This window comes from Cavia porcellus, unplaced genomic scaffold, assembly GCF_034190915.1.
Source record: "Cavia porcellus strain 051 isolate PalLab524CR breed Dunkin Hartley unplaced genomic scaffold, mCavPor4.1 scaffold_8, whole genome shotgun sequence".
Classification (NCBI taxonomy): Eukaryota; Metazoa; Chordata; class Mammalia; order Rodentia; family Caviidae; genus Cavia; species Cavia porcellus.
The window spans coordinates 58585118-58604695 of NW_026947491.1; the positions used below are offsets into that span (position 1 = coordinate 58585118).

The window sequence follows — 19578 nt, forward strand, 5'->3', positions numbered from 1 at the left end:
ACTTGTCCTATATTTACACCAAGCAGAAGTTGACCTCATGGGCACTGAATTATTTTTTACTCTGTCGAGAACAGTTTTGCTTTTGGATACAAAGGTAGCATGGAAATCAGAGGCCTTCTCAGGAAGGGAAACTTCTAGGAACTTAATCTGTGAGGGGGAAAGGCAAAAGCCAGCACACTTGGAGTGGTGTCTGAGCCTGAGTCTTCAAAATTGGCTGGCCCATCCTGCCTTAGTGAGTGTTTATTACATTTGAGCTACAGAACTAATGACTGTGAAAAAACATGAAGGGACAAGAAGACGGAAATCCTATCCTCATGACACTGACAAATCAGCTGGACCGAATACACATGAATCAACTGAAGACTATTTCTGCCAAGTTCAAATTGTGCAAAAGTGGAGGATATGAGTCTTGTGGGGACACAGAGTTAACAGCATGAGCTGTTAGTCAGTGAGGCTGTCTGCAGAAGAAGAATTTTGGGTGGAGTTTTGAAGGAAATGAGGAAATGAAGGAATATATGAATTAATATACTTAATAGTTGTCACCTGTACAAGACTGAAACCACCATGAGGGCCAGGATGTAGCTTTTCTTGTTTACACATTTCTAGAATTACCTTATTTCTTGTGCGATTCTTTACAGCAGTATTTAGAGTGTGTGTGGCTGGACTGGGCACCATGTTGCTAAACTGACTAAAGTTTGGTTTTGCATGCTGCCCCCAGCCACAGAATAAATGGATGCTGTATCACAAGTACAGTACAAGTAAAGTTAGTAGACCTGTCTCTTTTGTCTTCTGTCACCTCTTTTCTGAGTTCTTTATCTTTCCAACGTTGCTCACAAAAGAATCTGCATCTAAGAAAGAACAAATATCCAGTAACCTGTGGCTGGCCTCACCAAAAAGGGAGAATCTGTTTAATGCCTCTGGAATTGCTAGGACCTCTCACGACAGTGAGACCTCTGGAGAAAACTAGTGGTTAAATATCTAAGTCCTTTGAGTTCGAAGTTTTTTTTTTTTTTTTTTTTTTTTTTTCTTTTTTTCACTTGCAGTACCGATAAGTGCCTGATCTTGCAGTATTGTGTTTCTGACTTCTTTGTTTCGGCTTCATTTTTCCCCCCAAAATGCCATTTTCATTTGTTCTTTGAGCTCAGGACATGTCAAAGATCTTCTCTTAGTGGTGGGTGGTTTTATTGAGCCCAAGGAGATTGAAAACTTGAATATCGTCCTGGCAGCAGTCCATTAGCAAGAGGGCAGGGGTTGAGTTACCCTCCAGTTTTGACTGTAGGAAACAGGAAAGAAAGAACTGAAGCTGTGAGACGCCTCATTTGGGTCCAAAGCACTTTACCCTAAATATGAAGAAAAGAATTAAAGCAATCATTTTCAAAATGTGTTGAGAGTTCTTTATAGGTAACTGCTATTTTTTCCACAGTTCTCCTCCAGTTTAGTACATTGTAAAGGAAGCTTATGGAATGAAAAAATGGAACAAAAACCCAGGTACAATTGGTCTTGCTAGTCTTTAAAAAAGCCTCACTAGCGGCAATTTTGGCAAGTTATCAACTACGTGATTAGAGGTTTTTATTAAATATTCTTAATAGAAAAATGGAATCGTGGCATTTTGAGTTTGAAAAGTAAATCCAAACAAAATTATAGACAATACAATATTATAAATTCTAATGCTGCCTCAGGCTATCAACACATTACATACAAGTGTCTGATAGATTACCATTAATTTTTTGTACCATTATGTGTAAAAAGATTGGCATTGCTAAACTGCTACCTTCCCTTGACTAGTGAGGCAGGAATATTCATTTATGAAAAGATCAGTGAGAATGCATCTAGAACCTATTTTCTAAAGAGTTGACTCACTCAAGTCCACATCAAGTAAGCACTGATTAATTTTTTGTAGGGTTTCCTGAGATAAATTAGTTTGAGTTTGCATCATTTGAAATAAGAGTACTGAGACCCAGGTGTGGTGGTGCACTCCTGTATTCCCAGCACTTTGGAGGCTGAGGCAGGAGAATGATTTGCAAATTCAAGAACAGCCTGGGCTACAAAGTGAGCCCAAGGTCATCGTAAACTGCATAGTGAGACCCTGTCTCAAAAAGACCAAAAAGAAGAAGGAGAAGAAGGAGAAGAAGGAGAAGGAAAAGAAGGAGAAGGAGAAGGAAAAGGAGGAGAAGGAGAAGGAGAAGGAGGAGAAGGAGAAGGAGAAGGAGAAGAAAAGAAGAAGAAGAAGAAGAAGAAGAAGAAGAAGAAGAAGAAGAAGAAGAAGAAGAAACAAAGTACTGTACTGTCATCATCATGGTGTGCATTCATAAATCAAAGCAAAATTAGAAAAGAAAGATAGTGGATCACTGACAGAAAGAGTGGACAGCATTAAGTAGGAAATGGAAATGATACATAATGGTTATATTTCAGGGACCTTATCCAGCAGATGGGACCCATCATAGATCCTAAAGTTATGCTTGATAGATTGCTGGATCCTCAAATGTAATTGGATGTCATAGTTCATATTCCCCTCTTGCTTGTGAAGTTACCAGGGAGAAGTAGAAGAGGGTGCTGTCAATAAGGCCATCTCCAGATCCCCAGGGCATAGTGACCAAGCTTACATTGCACTCTTTCTCACAAAATAGGATGGAGATTGCTGCTCTTTTTTTGTATTGAAGAAAGCATGATCAAGATATGATTTGCATCTCATGTATATACTATTTTAAGATCATTTCACAATATAGGTAATATAGATAGGGGTATTTAGGCAGGGTTCTATTTAATACTCTTAATTGACACCTCTATTACCTTTAAAAACATTTTATTGGCAGTTTATCAATAAAATAATTGAATCTCAGAAAATTTAAATAACTTGCAAAGATACTCAAGCTAGAATGTAATCAATCTGAATCTTGATCTCAGGTCTATCTATCTCCAAGGTCTATGGTTTCCTGAACCTCACAGTCAAAGAAACTAGAAAAATTATGGAAATGTGAACAATTTTGAAGTCTGTCTTACATTGAATTTAGGATTAAAAACATTGTAATTTTTTTTAGTTGTATTTTAAAAAAAAGCATAGGGCTTAATATTCAAGTTATATTGAGTTTGAGCACTTAATATGTGCATTTAGGTCAGCAATGTAAGTTTGTGTGTAACTAAATAAAATATTGCTTCTTAGCTTCAAGAACTTAAAATCTAGGAGTAAATCTGACTCCACATCCAACTTCTGTTTATTTTTAACTACGTGTTAGGTGCTATGGGAAGTATGTTATAAACATTATTTTACTTTATTATTTAATTCTTAAATGCTAATAAAGCAGGGGTTTTATAAATATTTTTATCAAAATGTAAGCAATAAACAACCATCTATGAGGCCTTTATTCCAGCTAAATAAAATAAAGAAGGCTTTACAGAGAGACAAATGGCACTTCAGATGAGTCTCACAGAATGACAGCTGGAAGAGGGATTCCCGGAGAAGGCCTTTCCACAAAGTAGGAGCCAATCGATGAAGGCAGGGAGGTACAGAGTGTGCTCAAGTCCCAGCAGCTCACTTGTGCAGGAGAGTATAAATTAGGACCAGAGAATGGACAAACCTAAACAATAAGTAGTAACAAGTCATGAGGGCCATGTACAGTACACACAACACTCAACATGCGAAATGGAAAACTTTTGATTTCTAAGTTTTCTAAGATAGAGAACGACCAGTCAAGCATTACTGGATTTAGAGAAACTGTAGGCTAATAATCATGCTCTAATGACTGATGCAGCATAGTTATTTGTTGTGTCAATTTTCTTCTTTAGAAACTGGCTTTCAAAATATTTATTTATGAGCACAGTGGCACATACCTGTAGTCTCAGCTTCTCAGGAGGTTGAGGTAGAAAGATCACGAGTCTAGGCCAGCCAGGGCAATATGGAAGACCTCACCATATATAACCATATGGGCTTGTATAGTTTTAAATGTTCAAAAAATAAAAAGAACAATAATATATTGTGGTACAAAAGTTTCATGCGATTCAGTTCAATATTGACTCGTGAAGTTGCATGGGACCCACATGATTCCATTTGGTCACATGTTGCCTGTGGTCAATCTTGTACAGGAGCAGAAACAAGCATCTGCCATAGAGATCATGTAGCCAACAAATCCCCAAATATTTGCTGTCTGACCCTTGGCAGAAAAAGAAATTGTTGGTCCCTACCTTAGTGTGTCTTTCTGGTCCTCTTAATGCATTTTTATGGGTTTCTTCCTTCTGGGGTATGAATGGAAAATGAATATAAGTTCACTAATAGAAGCAAGATACCTTTAGCTCTGCTTCCAGGTATTACTTTGTATGTTCCATATCTAGATTCTCTAAGCTAAAAAATAATGAGGTAGAATGTGTTTTATCCATCATCACATCCCTTCCCTCTGGGGATTCTGAAAGTGTGGTTTTCCTTTTAGGTTGGAGAACGACATTCCTTTCTTAAAACACACTCCATTTTTAGTTCCCACTCAGGTAGTCAGTTCCACAGAACAGTGTCAAATGAACTGCTGAGGATCTTTTAAACATCTCTTGCAGTTTGATTTCTCCCCATACCTCATCCAGTGAATTCTCATCTGGAGGGCTCAGGAATAATGGAATGACCTTTAATTAGAAACCATTTCTAATTTCCTATTAGATGTGCTAATACCACAGTTGCCTTATGTGTGTGGCAAAGCTGTACCACAGCATCAGAGCTTTCTTGGGCTTACAGGGGTATATGCACACATTCCCTCCCCAGATCCGAGAACCAAAATTTGATGCAATGTTTCTTCTCTTGTCAGAGATCAGAGAACTTAGCAAGTCTGGTACGCTTTTCTCTCTGTGCCCACCCTCTGCCCAGGTGCATCTCCAGGGTTAGACCACTCTGAGTTAACTGAGTTAATTTCCTGACCTGTATGTTTCAATTGCTATCTGCATTTCTATGACTACACTTTTAGCTTAAGACTACATCATTTACTTGATCATTCTTGATTCTCTCCTTCCTCCAGTTTCAGTCCTTGCAAAGTCCTCTCATTTGTTGCTCTCAAATACCTTTTGAGTTTTCTTTCTTCCAAGCTCTCTGCTTCTTTGCACAGGTCCTTATCACCCCTCACTTGAACTATTTGCACTTCTACTAGTTTCCTTGCTGTCTCTAGTCTTTGTCCGGCCCACCTCCAATATCACTGCAAGTGTTATCTTACCTTATCACTCCGGTGCTAGAAACTTTCAATGGCTACATTCATCAAGGGATAAAGTCCAAACTTTTTAGGTTGATTATAGCATTAGGTCTAGTTTCTGATCTTACCTCTTACCATTCATTAGTTAAAGTCTTTACTTCTTTTAGTATAGAAAGATCAGTTTTTCTGCAATTTAGATTGGTTCTTTCATACTTACACTCATTGGCACATTCTTTTCATTTTTCTCTATTTGATCAAACTGCAGTCTCTCGCCCTAGCTCTAATTCAAATAATGATATTCTCCTTTTCAGAATTAGTTATCACCTTTTTTTTTTACTCTGTAGGAGTTTGCACATACTTGGATAGAGCATATTTGGCAATATATGGTAATCCTTTATTTATATATTTTCATACATAGAGTAATGCTTTACCTATATTTTTATTTTCAGTGCACAGTGTCTGTCTTATAAAAAGCACTCAAGGGGCTGGGGATTTAGCTCAGCGGCATAAGTGCCTTCCTTGCAAGCAGGCAGTTGTGAGTTCGATCCCGGTACCGAAAGAAAAAGACAAAAAAAAAAAAAAAAAAAAAAAGCATTCAAGGAATGAACCTGAACAAGCTATGTGTCTGCATTTGCACCAGGAGCTCTCTAGATTCTGTTGCCAGGCTTGTTAGAAATGAATGCTGCTGTGAGAACCTTGTAGGCAACTATTGGCAGCAGAGGTTTCTTATGGCTATGAGATGATTACCCATGAACTTAGGTGTGCCTTTGGTGTTGTGGTTGCAGGACAAGATTTACTTTAATAGACTAGAATTAAGAGAAGAGAGAGTTCCAATTTCCCTGTTAGTGAATCACATATATTAGGGATAATGTTTAATTTCCCATTTAAAAACTAAAAGACCTTCATAAAAAGTCAGTGGCTTGTTAGACATAAAATATGTATGTATAGATGTATAATGTGAACATATTATATATGTGTGCATAAACATGTATTTACATTCAACCTTATCACCTGTTACATTTCATTATATCCATCCTCATAAAATTATTTATGTCTAATGAATTGAGGCCTGTTTTCAAGTTTTGCTGTGGTATTTACTCATGCTTCTATGACAATTATAAAACAGAAACATTAGATGACTAACATGTAGGATAGCCATAGGCTTTAATATATGGTCTATAATTTTATGTAATAGCAAAATTTCATAAATTCCCAAATTCCAAAAAGTACACTACAAAAGATAAGTTCGAGATATGTCAATTAATTGCAAACAATACACGAGATTTCATTTTGTATTTTACTGTATAGAATTTTATATTACACTGAATATTTAAAGAATATTTGCTGAATGAATGAAGTGACAATAAAATAGAGGCAAATTTGTGATACTTTCTCAGTTTTCCTTTCTTCATTATGGACTAAACTGGAGTTGAGTATTGGGCTATATATACTGATACCAGGTAGTTGTGATTATGAATAAGAACTTATCTTTTATATGCTCAAAGATCTCATTTATTATCTATGAAAATAAAGCATTTGTATATTTACAACCAAATTAGTACAAATGATATAAATAGAATTGATACATAAAATGTAAATAGTAAGTATATAACTTATGTTTATAACTTAAGGCTATGTGAAGTATACTGTTTCGTTTAAGGTTTTGTCAGCCCTGCTCAGAAGCCTTAAGTACAACTGTATGTCCAAGTCTTTAATGGAGTGAGGTGAAACTCAAGAAATATTAATCATCTTCATTGGGATCGAGTTGCTCTCATACAATAAAGCCAGGAAACCATCCGAGGATGTATTTCCTTCTAGATGTTTTAGAGCCTTTTTCAGGAGGAGGAATGGGGTGCCAGTAGGTGTCTTGCTGGCTTTGTTGGAGCAGCGTACAAGTAATTTATGCATATTTGTTCTTTGCTCTGATAATCATATAAAGCAGGCTGCCCTGGTTTACATCTGGAACCTCCTTATGGATTGGCAACATATCTTTTTTTAATATAAAAGATATGTAAATATCTTTGTAAATATAAATGATTGGGATTCTAACCCATCTATTTTTCGGTATCTCCATATGAATTTTAGTATTTCACAAGAGTACTTAGAAATACTGGTAGAGTTTAAGTGGTTGGCCCCCATGTCCTTTTGTCCTTTCCCTTTTCCTGTTTGGAGGTCCATCTCAGCAAAGTAGAGTCTCACCTTGAAACAGACATAGCAGCCAAGGATTTAGCCCAGTGGCATAAGCGCCTGCCTGGCAAGCGTGAGGTTGTGAGTTGATCCCCGGTACCCACCCCCCAAAAAAATAATAATAAAAATGAAACTTTTTAATAGCTTTTTCTACAAGTTTTTCCACAGCAAGAAAACTGGAATGTCACAGTTTGTATGTACACAATTTTACATTCTCATCTCCCTTTATCCAATCAGAAAAGTTCCTCTCCCACCCCATAATACTTTTAGAATTACTGTGTAGTTTGACACTATAGCCTAGTGGGTTTGGTTTTGTTTAAATCACAAATGTAAACAGTAATAAGGGATGCATATATTTAATAGTATTTAATAATTCACACAAGAAGTAATTCTTCCAACGTAGTCCCAAATTGAATTTTTACTCTTTCAAGCTAATCCTAGAAAATACACTCCAAGTAGCTCAGTGCTTTCTTGTTTTGATGACTTTACTGGCAGTAGTAGCAGATGTATTTTGTTTAATTAAACAATTGTGTTCTTAGATAAGTTGTATTATTCTAAAGTGATCTATTTACAAGCACTAGAACATGGAATTGATAATAACCCTTAGTTTACTTCAAAGTCGATCCAAAGACTCATTCATGCAGATTTTTGTATTTAGATTTTTTATGACACTAATAATTGGTCTACTTTCTGCGAGTCTGTTCTAACAATTTAGGTGATTTTTTAATTTATTTATTTGGTACCAGCGATTGAACTCATGACCTAGTGCTTGCAAGGCAGACGCTAATGGCACTGAGCTAATCTCCAGCCCCCTTGAAGTATTTTTATTGTCATTAGAAAATAGATGAAGTTAAGTCAGTGGAAGACTAGCTCATCTCTGCTACTCTAGCTGGTTTTAGAATCTTTGATTTAAAAAAAAATGGTTAAGGGAAGAAATAGAACCACATTCATGTAAGGCTGATCTTGGTTGTCATTATCATGGAAATTGATGAGTTTTCTCTTCCATTTTCTTTAGTTTGCAACAAAACTATTTCTTTGGAAAGTCTTTATTTTTCTCCCAAACTTGTTATGCAGGAATGCAGTAGCTCTAAATCAGTCTATCATATGAATAAACGTTTACAGATAATTAACTTGGCTTCTCTTGTTGCCTTACTATATATTTAAGTAGTTTTTTTAAAAAAAATAACAATTTCTGTACCATGGTTTTCATAGATTGGATTCCAAGTTGCTATAAATTCAATCATTTATACTTAAATATTTTCAGGAGTTTTTTCTTAGAAAGTTACACTATGCACTCATCTCCATCATAGTATAAAGAGTATTTAAAATCACTTAAATATATTAAAATTTGACAGAAAATTATTTACTTGATAATTTTATATTTGCCAGTAAGTTACTTTGCATAAAATAATGTTAACTGCTTCCACTTTCCCCTTCAGTTTGGTGTATACACAACTACATATTCAGTTTTTCAGAAACCTGAATCCTACGTTCCCAGAAAGGGTTTCCAAATTGCTAATTTTCAATTTCTTTTAGTGTCGTTATTAAGTAGGTAAAACAGTTTGCAACCTGACTTTTAAAACTATAAAACCACTTCACCATTCAAAACCAAACTTTCTCAATCCAGTTTTCACCTAGGAACAAGCACTTTATCATTTATAAACCTTGGGAACTGAAGTTTCATATTGAACTTTCCAGGCAACCTTCAAGATAGCTACATGGCTAAGGCACATTAAATTAAGTAGCGCACTACCACGTATATTCAGTATTTGCCACTGAAGGAAAAGAACTTGTTCTAACTCTTGTGCAGGCCAGCTGGCTGATGGACGGGTGACAGGTGAGTGGCAACCAGAGTGCTGGAGCACGTTGGGTTGGAGGACTATGAATGTTTGAGGGTGAAGCAAGCTTGCACTCTGGGCTCTGGCTTGCTGGTTCATTCTTTGTAGTCTTGGTTGTGAAGTGATTTATGGGCACTGTAAGGGCCATACATCACCTTCCTGGTTGGCTTTGTTGACACCTTGTCACATTCTTGTGGGCTTGTGGAATTCATTGTTCTTGTTTGAACTGATAAGAACAAGAAAAAGGAAAGAAAGGGGAAAAAAGAAATACCAAGAAAAAGAGTGATTTCTTATGAAACCTTGGGAAAAGTCAAGGGGTGTTAACGTTGACTTGGGGCAGCAGAACTGTGGCCTCCCAAGCAGTGCCACCACCTCTGTATCTGCCTGTGTCTTCTGCTTCAGGAAGCTTCAGGAAGCTCTCGGATGTGCTGGCTGAAGTTGTATTTGTTCTCTGCAAGTAGTCTTCTTATTTTTTTTTTTTTTTTTTTGCTGGAGTGGTTCTGCAGCAAGGAGCTTTGGGAAAAGTAAAGGGGGACCTTCAAGATAGAATGGCTTAGAGAAGATTCCAAATGAAGGTCAGAGGATCACCAGGGAAAAGTAAAACACATGGTGACTTTTGATGTGAGCCGGCCTATTCAAAGTCCACTCTGCTGTACAGCGTGCTTTTTGGGCACGGTGCCATGCTGACCTCTCCCCTTTAATGTGTAGTGCCCCATGCTTCACTAAGGATTTTGGCAGCCTGTACACAGAGGCTGGCATTTGAGCCCAGTGCTTTGAAGATAGAAAAAGGTTTCAGCCTGGGAACTCATCAAACCACTGGCCAAAAGTTTATGTGATATATATATACACATGGTATTATTTCTCACTTCAGTAGAGCAAGTGACTAATCTGCTTATTTCTTTAGATGTCTTCTCTGATATCTTTGCCTCAAAAAAGTATAATATTCTCTTTCCATTCAAGAAAAATAATAGGTTAAGTCATACATACCACATCATGGGGTTGTGAAGGCTCATACTTCCTTATGTGAAAATACATACTTTCTTTAAGTGCAGCCCAGCCCAGACATTTCATGCACTAATATTTTCTGTCATCCTGCAATTGGTGATTGGAAGAAGAACCTATCTGCACCTCACCCAAGGGTGAGGTGTTCAGTAACCGTTTACACTTTTGTGTTATTCTGTTAGCAAGTTAATGTGTAGTGCCATAAATCATGTTACCTGGAAGCACCATTTACACATCCTCACTCTGAACCTCATTTTGAACTGGAGCCACTGAGAACTGTTTTCAAACTTCCTAGAAAAGCGTTCTCTGCAACAATGTTAGACAGTGTGTCAGTATAAACATCTCTACTTGATTTACCAAGCTTTTACTGAAGAACTGCCAAAGCAGGTGGCCAAATTCAAGAGCTGACATTTATAATACGAAGAAGTATAAATGAAAGTTATCTAGTAAACATTCAATAGTAAAGCTAATAAATGTGGAACAGTCTACGAACTGTGGGACTAAAATAAGAAGCTAGTTTTTTGAAAACTGCTTTCTTTTGTGTTTTGTGCCTTACTGTCACAAAACACCAAGTGTTTTGACTAACATTTAAAGATCTAAATACATGCAATATTGCTAATAATGCTAGTGGTATCAAACTGGACACATGTCAATTTGGGAAAACATTTTTTTTTTTTACAAGTCCAGCTTCCTCAATTTTTTGCAGCCCTGATGAACCTGCCAGTTGCCTTTTTTCCTAGCTTGGAATCTATTCTAGTTTCCAGAATTAGGTTTACTCACAGTGTTTCACTGCTCTCTACTGGAGAATCCCAAAGCCAGGCCACGGATCTGAGGCTAATCACTTGCAAGGAATGTAGGTGTGATGGCTCAGTTGATTAAACTCTCAGCCTCTAGAATTAAACTCCCCACAAGACTTATTTATGCATTTGTACATCTCAGGTCTCCAGCTATGTAGAGGATAAAAACAGGTTTCTCAAAGAGGAGGAAGAGTAAAGTGAAAATGTAATACCACCCCAACGCCAATTTCTTATCTCATGTTGCCTTTTACAAAGATTCACTATGCAACGGTTCACAGATTTCTCAAGTTATTTTTTCCTTCCACTTTTTATATGGTATATTTATAACAATATCCTCTCCATCCACAAAAAAAGGAAAATAAAACTTCTGACCATGCTATGTCAAATTTGAAACAAACTATAAAGGTTTTCTGCTTATATTTCTTTAGTATTTACGTACCTGAATGGAGAAAAAGGATCAAGACTTTATCAAGTAAGCAGGAAATGTGTTAGGACATTTTTTCAAAACCTCTCAATGCAGGAATAAATATTAATTTACTTCATTTGCATGAACACAAAATTGTGCCATAATTTAAATACTAAAAGCATGATTAGATGAATAATGAAAATATATATGTTAAGTATAAACATTTATGCATACACACACACACACACACACACACACACACACACATTGGTGGGAACAGGAAGTTAAGCTATAGGTATAAAACTCCTCCAGAATATTTTATGCTCTTTTCAATCTGGCATCTTTTAATTTAAAAACAACTTGATGAATAGAAATCATAAAAATCCAGCCTTACAACAGCATTAAAGTGCTATTCATTCTACAGCATTCCAAGTGAATTATTGCTGTGCTGTCAAAGAAAACAAAAACATTTGGGAAAGACTGTTTATTTTACAGTGGTTGACCAAAAGTATGCAAGTGGTTATAAAAAAAATGTAGACAGTTAACGATGGGAGGTGCCACTTGCACATTCTGAAATCCATTCACAAACCTTTGACACTAACTCTTGATTACTGGAGATAATACTAGGAGCAAAAGCATTTTCCAAGGGAAACCTATGCATTTTCAAAGCATTTCAGCTCACAAAAAATTAATAAATCCTCTCTCCACCATACTGTATTTCTGACATCTATCTCCTCATTCACAGAGCCTAATGACATGATTTTTTTCCCCAAGAAGAGCAAAAAAAATTTTTGTACAAATATTTCTCTCAAAAGTTATGACAATGAAATATTTCTGTGCTATGAAGTTCACGTTGCCCTTGATATTTAAAGATTAAAATATAAACTGTCATTGACAATATGAAGAGTTTTGCATTAAAGATTTCATCTTATAGCTAGATGGGAATTTAACGTTCCCTAACAGGGATCTTCATAGTAGAGATAGTAAACTGTACATTTAGAGACTATAAATAACTTGTAGAGATAGTAAACTGTACATTTAGAGACTATAAATAACTTGTTTAAGGTCTTCTGCATAGTACAGTAGTGTGGAGGACTGAGAATAAGAAATAAGAAGTTGGCATTTATGTTGTGCTGTTTTGCTTGAGAATCAGACAACATACACAGTCTGGTTTCTCCGAGTGAGTGCTTATTTAATGTTTAGGAATTTCACAATGGTGAAGAGAACCTTATTCCAGGACTTTGAGTCTTGAGGTTGAATTTTTTTTTGCTTTAAAAAAAAAATCAAGTTAGGATCCATTTAACCTTTTGGCAGATCACTGAATGTGTTTGTTTGTTTTTTGAGAAATGGGGATAATCATAATTGACTATATTTATCATAGGGAGAAAGGAAAAAGTTGATATTTCAGGCATGATCTTATCACATAAAACCGCTGAGTAAACATCAGTCAGAAGTATTCATTTAAAGAAAATGCTTCAGATTTCCTTTCTGTCCGTGCTAATACAGCTTGTTTTCTGGTTGGAATGTAGATTGTGGGGAAAAAACCCACACAGACATATCTTGGTGGTAGGGGAAATTGAGACAACTGACCAGCACTGCCAGGTAGAGCCGCACTGGCGGAAGTCTGGCTGTGCTCAAGCTCCAGCTCCAGGCGCAGAGTGTGAAAGAGGAAGCGGGAGCAGGCAGAGGGAGAAGAACTGCTTGTAGCCGCACCCCTACCTCGGCAGCTCCTCCTCCTTCTCCTCGTCTCCGAGGCTCTCCAGTCTGAGACTTTTGTGTCCTGTTGGCCCAAGAGACAGTAGTCCTTTTCCACAGCTCAGTTGTTTTTGTCTCCTAAACGAAACAGCATCAGCCTATTTTTCAGATGTAGTATCTGGGTGAATCACGTGCTTGCTGGCCAGGATGTGAAAGTACAACTTGGCTAAAAAACACTTAAAGGATTATGAAGCAATCTTGCTTAATAGTAGCGAAACAAAACAAAACACCACTCCAACAAATCCTCATGTGTGCTACTAAATTGTGGAAAGATCCAGTTATGACTGGAACTGTCCTGGCTAGAGTATTGTCCTAGACCCAGAGGGAGAGAGGAAAAGGGGAAGAGGGGGAGGAAACAGAGAAACTGGCAAAGGAGAGTCTGAGTCACCCTCTCTGCCTGTGGCTGGGCTTGCTGCAAACAGCCTCGCACAGCTTTGCTCCCGGCGGTTGCTAATGAGGAGCAGCCAGCAGGAGCAGCAGACTGGCGCAGGACGCCGGCTAATCCCAGAGCCGGCCTTCCGCGCATGCGCGGCGGTGATTGACAGCTTTCCTCCGGGCGAGGGAGCCTTCGGAGGAGGGTCCCCGCTAGGAGGCAGCTGAGGTCCTGGGGTCACGGTGGCACTTGCCGTCCAGCGTCTCCACTCCTGCCCCCGGGCGGTCAGCTGCTGCCCGGGACCTCGGAGCCCACCTCTGAGCATGCCCTCCCCGGCCTGGTCTGCCCTGCAGGGAGGGAAGAGAGCGTGGAAACCGCGGGTGACCGGAGCCAACAGCAACCTCCGTCAGTGCGCGCTGGGCAGAGGGCAGGCCCGCGGCCGGCTTTCTGCTGCTCCCCTGAGAATCACGCGCTGCTATTTCTGTGGCTTCTGCCAGTTGGCCCCTGCCCACCTTTTCTGTTCATACTGAAGCCGCCAAGAACGGAGGGAAAGAGGAAGCCTGGGCTGTGCTCCGGGCTGCCTGCTGCCAGCGCTGTGTCTGTAGGAGGTCCAGCCGCAAAAACAAAACAGGGCAGAGCCCCGGGGTGGCCCCGCCGGAGGAGCAGCTGAGCGTGGAAACAAAGCAGCCCGCCCAGGGTAGCACCAGAAAGCACTGGGATGTCCGGCTGAAAGGGAACCTGTGCTTTGCTGGGAAACAGAGCCCTGGGGAAACATTTGCACATAACTGGGCTGTGGATAAAGGGTGCCTCCTAAGGGCCCAAACAATCATAGGGTTGTTTGGTTTTCACAGCTTTGCCACAAACCGCTTAGTAACCCAGAACAAGTTACCTAATCCATTTTACCTCGGTTATCCCATCTGTGAAATGGGAATAGGAGCAACACCTGTAACAGTAGTTAAGGGAATTAGCTGGAAAAGTGTTAGGCAAAGCACTGGGTACAACACGCAGATAAGAGCCCGTATCTAGCCTTGGTTGAACAAGAACTGGAGCTAGAAAATGAAATAGGAAAGATTAAGAAATTGCTCAAAAAAGCTGATCTGGTGGGGAAGTTTTTCTTTGAAACAGCTGCTTTTTCATTAGAAGCACATTTAAATTAAAATCAGGCTGTTGACAGGATTTTGTTCAATTTTGATGTCAAAATGTTTAATCACATGAGAGATTCTCTAGGCCTCCTTGCCAGAGGAACCCGACCTGGGTTAGGAAGCAGGTTTGTGAGCCATGGCATCGTTCTGTCCAGACTCCCTGGTCCCTGCTCACCCCTTAGTGAATGTGTATCTGAACCTAATCTGTGTTCTAACACATCCTTAAGGACAAACAGTTGTTGTAGAGGCAGTAAATAATGCTGTCTTATGACCCATGCTTTTGTCTCCCCAGGTCCAGGGCTATGGAAGGGGTAAGGAACTAAGTTTAAAACAACAGTTACTCCAAACGTGCTTTCCATCCTGTTCTGACATTAACTGGTTGTGAATCACTGAATAAAAATAATGAGAACAACAATGAGCATTTGTTCAACCCTTACTGGCCGTCAGATCTTGTGCAAAGGACTCTATGTGTGTTATCTCACTTCCTTTCCACAACAACCCCATGGCATTCCCCTCCTTTTGTGATGAGAGAAATGAGGCTTAGGGAAGTTAAAGAACTTCCCAAGGTCACTCAGTTTAGTAAGCACTCCCTGGCTCTCAGCCAGGAGCGCATGTCCTACCTGCTCAGGAGTCCTAATCTAAATTTAAATTAATTTCTATGCATTGCTGTTTTTCACCTAGAAATTAAGGCTGAACATTATTGCCAAGACAACTTCTTTCAAAATTCCAAATGTTTCCAGAAAGGCACAGTTTGTAATGAACTGTCTTGCTTTCCAAGTAAATCCTGTTCTATTAAAATCAATGAGCTAGTTGTTCTTTATATATCCATGTACTGCTTAAGGAAAAAACTCAGGAAGAGATTGAAAACTGGGAAAAATTATCTCACGTGATAGTTTAGTGTACATACTTTCTCTGTGGGCTTTGGTAAAAATTAACATCTTTACCAGATTAACATGGTCAGTTGACAATGACTGATCTATTTTTGCTGACTTTATTTCCAAGACGTTCAAAAAATTGTCCTCAAAGTAAGCAGTCTGAAGCGTTTGACATGATGACTTTACTAAACAGTTTTTCTAAGACTTATTAAGGCATTATGCTTCTAAGTTCTCAGTACTTACTAGTATTCTTGAAAGTGTATGACTAGATATTTCTAGATTAATATATGCTAGTCACCACTACTTAAATGACCTTGGACAATTTTTTTATCTCTCTGTGCTTTGGGACCTGTGCTGTAGAATGGAAATGATAATGTAACTTCTTAGTATCATAAAGAATCATTAAGTGAATTAATTATGTAGAGTGATTCAAGTTGGATTGGCACATGGTAAGTGCCGTGTCGGTGTTAACTGATGGCATTAATCACTTGGCCTCCAAACTGTACCTTTAAAAAATTTTTTTCTAGTAAGTTTTTAAATCCTAATCATCCTTTCAACTGATTCTATTTCTCTTTACTATTCAGTAGTATAATTTGCTTCCTTCTTCCTGTCTGGTATACCTACATTATATTTACATAGAACATTTGCTCTATCAAGAAATTTTTCAAATTCTTATACTTCATTCTCTTTGTTACATACAGCAAGTTGGTTTTTATTGTTTATTCCTTAGAATTTTATCTGGAGAAAATTTTTATTTTGAACTGTGTTATAATGTGTCAGATTGTACTCGTCAAATTTATTTATTCTTAATTAGAAATTGAGGTAGGGTTTTCATCAAGGCTCTTCCCTCTTTCTTCTCTCTCTTTCTCTCCTGCCTCCCCCTTTCTTTTTTGATGCCCGAGAAACATGTTTTCAGCCAGTTTTGGTCATGATAATGGGATTTTAAATGACATCACGAGATACATATTTCTCAGATACAGAAGTTTGTTATGTTCTTTTGGCTGGAAGAGACTCTTCTTCCTGAGAAATTTAGTCACAGAATGCTGGGTTAGAGTTTATTAATATCCTTGTAGATTGAAAACAAAATGTTTTCCTTCTAAGTTTTTGTTCTTTTCCACTTGGCAAACCTGGTGATTTGCCACATGAGCTAATGTGTGTCTCATTCGTTTATTTTCTCTTCACTAGAAGCCCTGGTGATATCATCTGGAACGTGTACAGTCCCTGGGAATAAAAAACATGCTGGAGAGTAGCTTGCTTTGCAGCAACAGGATCACTTAGGCACCTTACAGCATACTCTTGTCTCAAACTAATTTCATTTTTAAAAAGTACTTTGTAAAACGGGTTGTCAGTCATGTATGCCCTGGTCCAAATAATAACCAGAAAAGGTTTGTATACCTAATGGTGAGCGACTGGAGTCAGAGTTTCAAAATTGTTTCACAGTGTTATCTGATGATAGCAGATACTCTTCCCATGAAAATATCTTCTGTTGCAAGTAAATTACTAGTTCAGCCTAATAAGCAAGAGATCATATTCTTGAATTCTGCTTTCATATGTAGTTTTTTTGCTCTGTATTCTCTGTTCTTAAAAAAATTATCGTAAGTAACTAGTACACAGACTGCAACCAGAATCATGGAAAGAATTTAGTTCGTGTACTGAGGCAGTACTATACAGCACAGAGATATTCAGAGAATGAAGTGTGAATTCCAGAAGCAAACTTTTGAGTTCGAGAGAAATTTCCAGAGGGAACTTCTCTACCCACTGGCTAAGCGTTCACTGGTCGTGGTTCCCTTTCCTCTGTGTCTCATCTTGAACATATTCCTGCTGTTTGAAACCAGACTGTATTGAACTCCTCCTTTCCTGTTTTATCCATTGCCTTTCCCAGGTCTCTAATATGTAAGGAGCACTCCCTTGAGCTGTAGGTCATGAAATTCTTGGGGTTGTTAATGGCTTTGAGCTTGTTTAGAAAGCAATGTGTGTTTCTCATGGCCCAAAACTTGTAGCAGGCCAGTTACCTCAATCTATTCATTTGGCATTTAAGTGACCCCTTTTCTACAAAGAGCTCATGATACAAATGGCCCCCACTCTGCAGTGTGTGTTATTTTGTGAGGAATTTCAAAGGCAGAGGGGTTCAATGATGATTTGCTCTAAGGCCAATTCAGTAAGCACAATGAAAACTTTAGCTATTTTTTGAAGCTGTCGTTCCATGAGTTGCTATATGGAAGAAGATTAACAAACTACTTTATATAGCACTTAGAATTTATGGAATTAAAAATCTGAAAGAACAATGTCCAGATAGTCAAAAATTAAAATAATTAAACAGTAAAGAGTCTTTGGAGTTCAGTCACTAGGATCCCTATAGTAAGAGATCTGTAGCCAATTTAGCTTGCTATGAATAAGCTTTAAAAAACAGTGTTTCAATTTATTATTCTAATTGTCCTTTCATTCCTTTGACTCCATGGTATTAATGTGTCTTTAGATCATCCTGTTAGTTTTTCTATTAGTGTTTCTTCTCAGCAGCTCTCATTTACACAGACACACATGTATGTACACACATACACACACACACACACACACACACAAACATACACACACCTATGCAAACTATGAGAAACAGTAGTTAGTGTTCCTGAAGTTTTTACTGCCTTTTTCCACAAGAGTTTGGGTGCATAGAGTGCAGTTTGTGAGTTGAGGAGACACAGATATTTTTCCTGTTTTCCCCTGTGATACTGGGGATTGAACCCATAGCCTTTGCGCAGTTACATCCCCAGACCTCCACCCACTTTTTCAGAGTCTTGCTAAGTCGCTAAGTTGCCCAGACTGATGTTGAATTTGTGATCCTTCTACCTTGGCTGCCCAGAGCGCTGGGATTACAGGAATGTACCACCAAACCCAGTCAGATATTGTCTTGAATAAAACTTTGCTTATACCTTTGATTCACTGGTGCATTCCCCAGATGAGCCGAGCAAGCTTACAGTGTGCTACCTCCTACAACAACCATGACATCAATACCCAGGGACAGTCCCCCCTTCTGCAGGTGCATCTGCTATGCTTTTCCCAATAGTGAGTATCCACATTAGCAAGAAAGTCTACATGCTCGATATGCTTTTGAATTTTATGACCTACTCTTAGATATACCACAATATCCAAAGCATTTATATTATATTATAGTATTTCTTAAAAGAAATATTCATTGTATCTACTTTAACCTCTTAAATCTTTTTTATTGCCTTTGCCACATAAACTCCAGTATCCATAGAGATATTTAAGATTTCTCTCATTTGAATTTTGGTAAGATCACTTGGTATAATTAATACAAGGTTATTGTTTTGTCTCAAATCACAGGAAAGACGAAGGAATTTTTTTACTACAACTCACACAAGCCTGGGGATACTATTAGCTGCCAGTATTATTTGGTATTTTCCCTTTATCTTTCCTAATAAGGTGACCTTAGCATTAAATTGAGGGTGTGTTGTAAATGTTTATAGACAACCTTTTACAGTAAGTATATTGCCAGGGAATACATAGTATATAAATATATAAGTATATATACTTGAGATTGAAACAGATAAATATTATTGAGTTTCAATTTCAAGAATGCTAACTGAAATCTCAGCACACAAGGCTAATAAGATGTGCAACAGAATATGCCAGGTTTATAGAATGGTGAATGAATTGGGCTGTGCTTTTAAAGAGGCAGTGGGTAATTGTTGACATATCTTAGCTTGGAAATGGATTAGGTCATGAGAAAGTACATATCCAGGCTATTATGAGAATATTTCTTTCTTGAAACAGCTCAATAATGTAGACAGTTTCACTGATGCAGAAACCAAAGGATAAAGAGGGTAAAGTAACCTACTAGATAAGTCAAAGGCTAATAGATGATAGAGTTAGGCAGGACAAATTTGCTTAGTCAGATTGTACCACCTGTTTCTTTCTCCTCATCCCATTTATAAGGCAGTCCTTGTTCTCAAAAAAAAAAAAAAAAAAAAAAAAAAAAATCCGGCTGTCTTTCCACTAATTCTTACCCACTTTTAATCCATTCAT

At 38.0% G+C, this 19578-nt stretch overlaps 1 protein-coding gene and 1 long non-coding RNA gene across 2 annotated transcripts in view; one reads left to right on the plus strand and one right to left on the minus strand.

Moving 5' to 3' along the window:
* Window positions 1-19578, plus strand: part of Hmga2 (high mobility group AT-hook 2) — a 121610-nt gene that overhangs the window by 39118 nt on the left and 62914 nt on the right. The window lies entirely within an intron of this gene.
* Window positions 2255-14391, minus strand: LOC134477352 (uncharacterized). The gene is made up of 3 exons (XR_010049352.1): window positions 13109-14391; window positions 4180-4230; window positions 2255-3575 (listed from the first exon to the last, which is right to left on the minus strand). It is a non-coding gene; the product is annotated as an uncharacterized LOC134477352 (long non-coding RNA).